At 40.6% G+C, this 7922-nt stretch overlaps 1 pseudogene; it reads right to left on the bottom strand.

The window, feature by feature from the left end:
* Window positions 1-7046: 7046 nt before the first annotated feature.
* Window positions 7047-7612, bottom strand: LOC102492481 (60S ribosomal protein L18 pseudogene; annotated as a pseudogene).
* Between the last annotated feature and the right edge of the window lie 310 nt (window positions 7613-7922).

A 7922-nucleotide genomic window follows, 5' to 3' on the forward strand; every position in this document is an offset into this window, starting at 1 on the left:
GTCCAGCGACATAGCCATTACGCTAACTGCTGGTTCCCTGGTTATTTTTTTAACCAGTCAATCACTATTTCTCACTATGCTTGTAAAAAAACTTTACCCATCATGAAATAATTCTCAGACCAATTCAGTTGAGAATACTATACACGTCATCATCAACAGGTAATAAGCCATATCTGTGTCACACTAATGTCATGCCTCTCTATTTGTTTTCTTTCTATTTTCTTTATTTTTTTTTCCATAGGGGACATGTGTGCTTGTAGAGAGAGAGAGACAGTGAGACGGAAAGTAAGGAATTCACCTTCTGGGCAGATTGCCGTGCCGCAAACCCTTCTCCTCCATTCTTCTCCATTCTCCTACCAAGTTGGGCACACACACATATGCACCTGATGTAATTCTTTTTTTTTTTTTTGAGAGATTTTTTTTTGCTATAGGGTGCGTGCCCTCGCCAGACAGACAGAGAGAGACAGAGAGACAGAAAGTGAGGAAATCACCCACCCGGGGGGATGGCCACGCTACAATCCCTTCTCCTTCATTCTCCTCTTGGGATCTTGGGCACACATGCATGCATGCCTGGCGTGAGTTTAAGCCACCAGGTCCTGGACCTTAAACTCAAACCACAGTCAGCTAAATGGGAGTCCAGTGACATAGTGATTACACTAACTGCTGGTCCCTGAATTTTGTTCTTCTGGTTAGCAAGTTAAGTTTATTTACATTAATTAATAAGAGAGGTATGCTATCTTAGATCAGCCATTTTATTTTATGCTCTCTCTTTTTAAGTGTTTCTTTTATTACGTGATATATTTTTGTTACTTACATTTTGGGGTATATTTATTCTGACATATAAAAGTTTTACTTGTAATTAATTGTAAATGACCCCACTCCTTAGTCCTTTGTTTCTTTAGATAGTATATATTAATTCATTATCCTGAGAAATGATAAAATCAGCACATTTCCTCTTTCCTGACCACCCATTATTTTAGATAATAATATTTTCTTTCATTAATGTTTACTTTTTAAAATTCATTTATTTATTTCATAAAATAGAGAGACAGAGAGAAAGACAAGAACCTTCATCAGGGTCTCACGCCATGATCCTCCCCACAACTTTCCACCTCCAGGAGCACAGCACAGGCATATGCACCTTGTGTATACAGAAATTCTGAAGAACAAAACTGATGATCTTTCATATGGCCCTCCAGCCAGAGGAGTGACCCACTGTAGCCAGTCCTTAAGATTTACTTTTGTACACTTAAGTATGCCAATTCTCTTAATACCATCAGCTTTAAGTAGGAGCCACTGACTAATATTCAGTAAAACTGTCAGCTGCCCACTTCCTCCAAACTTCACCTACATTTTTGTTACTTACATTACTGCTATATTGTGAGGACATATGAGATTCATAGTTCATTGTCCTAATCTTCGAATTTGTATTAGTTGTTCATTCTAGAGTGAAACACAATCAACATCCCCTGCCTTTCGAAATCTTCCTAACCATCCTTAACTAACGTAAGTTTGTTCTCTAGAAGTTTCCCTAGAGAGGACTCATAAAAAATATACTTCCTTAGTTTTGCATATTGATTACTTTTATACATATCATTTATACTTGAAGGACAGTTTGAATATAAAATTTTCAACTTATATATTTTTTTCTTTTTAATTTGCCAGAAGGTGCATGTACTTGCCAGAGAAAGGCAGAGCAAAAAAGTGAGGAAAAGTGAGAAGTCATTCCCCTATGGGGGATGGTCAAGCTACAATCCATCTCTTCCCACTCTCCGTCCTTTCAGATTTAGGGCACACATGCACACACGCACACAGCATGTTTTTCAAATCAGTGGGTCCAAGACTTGAACTACTCAGTCAAAGGTGTGTAATCTTATTGGGGCTTGTTTGGCTGAACACTTTTTTTGGGTGGAGAAGGCTGTGGATTAGAAATAAACGTAACAACAAATACACAAAGACACACAAGTATAGAAAAGCAAGGATCTGGTGGGCCCAACATTTTTGATGGAGAAGTTGTGACTAGGAACTGGCCTTAGGTTTATTCTTTTAAAGGGCAGAAAATGGGGAAGAGTAAAGGGAATGTAAAGTCAGTTGTTTCAGGATGTAAATCGTTTGAATTCTCAGATTGGCCACTCTCTACAGGATCTAGCCCCTTAACCACCATGCCACTGGTTGATCCTTCTTTAAAATTTTTAAAGAATTATACCGTTATACTTTGACATGGGAGTTTGCTGTAGAGAAATTTGAGATTTGCCTAATTCCTTTATAAGTGCTTTGAGTTTTTTTCTGGCTGCCCAGAGAAGGTCTTAAAATCTCTACATCTTACAAATTTACTTGGCTATGTCTCAATATTGTCCATTCTAAGTCAATATTGTCTATCACATGCTGTGAACTTTTGAAATAGGGATTTAAGTCATTTTTATTTAAATAAAACTTTATTAAATTAATGTTCTAAATACTTTTCTTTTATACTTGAAAATTTTTCATTTTCAGAGACACCAATTATACAAATGTGGACTATCCTTTGCCATACTTTTCTACTTACAAATGTTCTATTTAAATCTGTATGTATCTTTTAAAGGTACATTTATTTTTGTAATTTCTCCCATTTCTTCCTTTATGTCTTTTACTATGTTTTCCATAGTTCTTCATTGTGCTTCTTACAATTTTCTCTTTGTTTGTTTGTTTCTTTCTTTCTTTCTTTCTTTTTTTTTTTTGGGAGAGGTATTTGCTATAGGGTACGTGCGCTTGCCAGAGAGACAGAGAAAAATAGACAGAAAGTGAGAAATTACCCTCCAGGGGGATGGCCATGCCACAATCCCCTCTCCTCCATTCTCCTCTTGGGATCTTGGGCATGCATGCCCAAGAGTGAGTTTAAGTCACCAGGTCCAGGACTCAACCACTGTTGACTATATGGGAGTCCAACGACATAGCCATTACACCAACTGCTGGTCCCTTGTCGCTTTGGTGGATGTCTGCTTTCTACTTCTCTCAAAATCTGACCTCTCATAATTGTCTACTCATATGATCATGACATCACTTTCCTGAGTCCTTATATGTTTCTTTGGATTTTTTATTTGTAAAGGTAATTTCTTTGTGCATGTTTGCAGCAAAATATTTGATCACAACATTCTTCTATTTTGTAACAACATTATGTCAGTGAATGTTCATTTGTTAGTAAGTTTTGATGCTGTTTTGCTTTTTTATTTTAAAGTACTTTGTACTAATGTAGTATGGACTCACTTTTTTTCTCAGTCATCATTGAGCCTCTGGGCCAGTTATTTGCAGAAATTCCCTTTATTGGAAGGGGAGTGTTCTTTACTTTAGGAGGGTATTCTAGCAGATATTTTTAATCACCCGTAATGCTGCAGAGAAGATATACATTTTTGCCAATGTGGCCCATAGGTATTCTTATAGAGCTCCTGACTTCTGCTTCTTACCAAGTCCATTCTGTCACAATTTCTGCCAGCATCTCTGATTAGCTCAGTTCCTTATCCATTGCTGTAAACAAAAGATACAGTTTCTGCACTGCCAGGTATATCCTTCACCTTCCTGAAATGTTCATGCTTTCTGAAATAGCTGCTCCTCACCCTTCATGCCTCTTCTCTTCACTTCTTGAATCATCTCTTTCTGTTAGCTATTTTTGGTAACCCTTAACACTTATTTTGGGATCTGCAAGTTATATATGTCTCCTAATTTCACCAAAGAAGGAATTTCTAGAGCTTTGATTCTTTCAGACCTTTAGAATTTTGATATTTCCCAGAACTATAAGAATAAATGCAAATTATAAAGCAATATTAATTTCAGAGCCAGTAGGGTGGCCTTTTAACCAGACCCCTCCATTGTCCTTCTCTCCCCTGTCTAATCCATCACGTCTATGGGTCATCATAAAAGTCATAACACATTTTTGCATAGAAAATACATCATGACATCTCCAACAACCTAACATATGAGCATTGTGTGTTAACATTTTGAAACTTAGGGCTCGTTTAAAATCAATTTTTCATTCTACTCAAAAGTATACAACTTTCTTCTGAACTCAAACTCCTTAAACTTCCATCCAAGGCTGTCTGTTATCTTGCCTAGCTTAGACTTTGAACATCCTTCTTCACTGTTCCTGTACTCTGTGTTCCCCATTCATTATCTTCTTTCTAGCCTCCGTATTTTGAACCTACTATTTCTCCATGTAAAATAACCTTCTCCTCCCCTTATCCTGACATGAATGTATTCTACCACTTAACCCCTAGTTGAAAATAATTTGTCTTATTCTTGACTCCTGAAATATTTTTCTATACTTACCTTGGAGCCTTTTTCTTTCTGACATTATAGTTATTACATATTCACTTTTCTTGTCTTTCCTCCTAGCACAAAGGCTCCAGAGAGAATCCATCCTGCCTGATATATCTTAGTTTCCCACAGAACATCCAACACAATGAAAATACTCCATAAATATGTGTTGAATGAATGAGGTCACTGGTATTTAATAAGAATAGAAATAAAGACTGCTTTAGGGATTAATCATTTTGCTGTGTCTCAGGGACACCATCATTTCATATAGTTAGGAACTGGGATTTTACTGTGATTTGATCTTTTTATGCAATAGAATTTTTAAAGGAACCATTTATTATTGAGTGAACTGACTAATTGAGTTTCAGCAATCAGTGGTTTTACAGGTCCACATCTAAGTTTATTTTAATGCAATTCCTCCCTGCTTCCCTGGATATGACCTAACCCACCCTCTCTATTGCCTTCATCTTACTAAGGCTCTCCCTAGGCCTATCCTTCCCTGAAGTCATCTCTTGCCTTCCAGGACTCACGGACATGTTGTCTTATGAATTCTGAGACCAAACTCATTGGCATGAAGTACTTAGCAGAGATTATCTTGCATGTTACTGGAGTGACTAAATTTCTTATATTCCCAAGTAGACTGGATACTTTCAGGACAAGGGCAATATCTTATATCTTTTTTCTTAAACTTTTATAACTGTATCTTGTTCAATAATATTACTATAAGTCTTCCAAGAACCTTAGTCAACTCAGCCCCAGAGAGGACAACTACATAAAGTCCAGTCTCAACACCTCAGACACATAGCAGTTACAATATCCTCCCTCAAAAATAAGTCTATCATCAGCTTTTTACCTCTAGACTTTGATCTCTAAGCTTCAGGGCTGGGTAAGAAGTTGGGTGAGCATTTTGTTTTTGATACTTCCAGTCAAAATCTTAGCTACTATGTAATTGACATGAACACTGAAAAGATGATTCTAGGCTGGATTTTAGTACAGAACATTTATCAACTGGTCATGGCACTCTGACTTGACTGTGAAGAGGAACAGGGAGGGACTAAGCAGGCAGGAAATAAAGAAAACTGGAAAAGAAAAAAACATGGCAGAATTTATCCCTTGAGTAATGGGGGGGGGTGTGAACATATGTGTATACATGCATGTATGATGAAAATGATCCTCCCCTCAGGTTATAATGCTTGACCCTTCCAGTACTACTTGCCAAGGTCCCAGAGAGAAAGAATAAGCTGTTATTGTGAAAAATACAATAGAACCCAAAACTTGAAAGTATTTGCAATTGGTACATAAATTGAGAAGTGTAAGTCATGTGTTCTCTGACAGTGGTAATAGGGCAGATTTTTCCATCAACAGAAGAAAAATAAAGCTAAAGTCTGAGTGCCACCTGGTGGAGAAATTCACCACTGCACCGGACTCCTCCAACGTGAAAGCCAGGTGGTATAGGTAGAGGACAGAGATGGGTGACGGAATATGCCCCATTTGACTGACGATGTAGTGCTATTTCCTTCGTATTTTGGAAATTGAATTAGAGTTGTCTCAGATAGCTGCCTGAGACCCCACCCTTTGAGGATGTGATATGAGTGGGTGACACAGGACAGTGACACAGAGGGACAGTTGGTAAGGGAAGGGGTGACATCATTAACTGTCCTAACAACAAAATCCTTAATGGGCATGCATACATATACACATTCATACATAAAATCCGAAAGGACCCTTCACCTTTCACCATCTGCCAAGGGGTTGACTTTACACTCTCCCTTTTTCCTGACTCTTTGCACTTCTGGATTTCCCTCTGCCCTTGAGTAATGTGGTGGTGGTGGTGGTGTGTGTGTGAGAGAGAGATCTAGGCTCCCTGTAACCTATGTACATCCTTGGGGGTTGGGGAGTAGCTGTAAATCCTATGAGAGAATTCAGTATGTTCTATCCTGGTATTAGCTACCCTCTAAAGATCTCCCTGGAACAGTTAGGCCATTCATTCATCTGACTTTTTATCCTAGCTCATGGCAGGGACTTAACTTGGTCAGGAGAGTTTGAATTGCTCGTCAAGACTGCAACAAAGACCGGAACTGGACTCCTGGGTTCACTCTTCAAAGTGTTTCAGTCTAGCAGCTGCCGTTTCAGACAAGCTCCTGGGTGAGGGAATCAATGAGACGGCATTTATCTTCCTGACAGAACAGCCCCCTCCGAGGCTGTTTGTTTCTGTGCTGGCGCTGCAGCTGAAGACAGGACTTAGATCCTGGCCCCACCTCAGTGACTTTGCAAAGAGAGGCCACAGACGGGGCAGGAGCCTTGGGGTTACAGGTCCCGAGGCTGGACAGAGGTCCTCAGCGGAGGCCAGACTTGAGAGAGCGGCATGCTGCTCAAGCTGAAGCCTCCTCTTTGAGAGCAGGAGCTGCTGGCCGCCTTCCATTCGCACAGCCAGAGCATGTGTCTGTGGAAAGTGCATCATCGCAGTTAGACGGGGACTGGATGCCAGCCCAGTTGCAATCCGCCCCTTTATCTTTGTTAAGTCACTTCACTTCTCCAGGTCTCAGCGTTTTCATCTATAAAATGGGGACTATACTGCCTTCCTCAAGAGATTATCATGAGAATGAATGAATATGATGGTGCCTAATGCACCTAAGATTTAATATAATTCCCTTTACCATTATCTCTGAAAAATGAGAAAATAGCTACTTTTTTTCTTTTCTTTTCTTTTCTTTTTTTCAGAATCCATAAGCTTTTTAATAACGGGGCAGGATCCGGGGTTAGTTTTTGTAGCCTCAGCTGGCATGTCAGCCTCTGGCACGCTGGAACTTCTGGCCCTTGGAGCGACGTAAGGTTTGGTGTGGCTGTGCGGGGTTCCAGGGGCCTTGCTGAAATGCCAGTATACCTCGCGGCCCTTGCGAGGACCAGAGAGTAGGACGGTGCCACAGCCCTTGCGGGAGTCCAGGGCCAGCTGGTCGAAGGTGAGGATCTTGTCCCCAGCCTTGAAGATTGGGCGGTGGGCCCGGCTGGTCACACACAGCGCACACACCTTCAGCTTGGGCACCTCCTGAATGTGCATATCGTCTGTGATGGTCCTCACGACCACAGCCGTTTTGTTTTCCCGGCCAGGAAGCTTCATCTTGCCGATCATCCTGGAAAGGGACAGAGGGGGCCGGTTGGTGCGACTCATGAACAACCTCTTCAGCACAATTTGTTTGAAGGTGGAGTTGGTGCGTCTGGCCAGAAACCGGTATAGCTTGACCAACAGCCTCAGGTAGATGTCCTGGCTCTTGGGCTCGTTGTGACGAAACTTGCAGTCCTTGTTGTGGTGGATGTTGACTCCCATGATGGCGTCTTCTACTCAGCCAGGTCCGGAAAGAAAAAAGCAATGGCTACTTTTTTAATATGTGTTTGCATTTTATTTTTGGCATATGCATAATAACAAGGAAAATGTCATTCTTTGGGCATGGGAAACCTTTCTAAATGAAACTAGCTTTATTTTATTTTTTATTTTTTGGGGGAGGTTTTTTTGCTACAGGGCGCCTGCGATCGCCAGACAGAGAGAAACAGAGAGACAGAAAGCGAGAAATCACCCCCCAGGGGGGATGGTCACGCCGCAATCCCTTCTCCTCCATTCTCCTCTCAGGATCTTGGGC

Source organism: Tupaia chinensis, unplaced genomic scaffold (assembly GCF_000334495.1).
Source record: "Tupaia chinensis unplaced genomic scaffold, TupChi_1.0 Scaffold000594_1, whole genome shotgun sequence".
Taxonomy (NCBI): domain Eukaryota; kingdom Metazoa; phylum Chordata; class Mammalia; order Scandentia; family Tupaiidae; genus Tupaia; species Tupaia belangeri.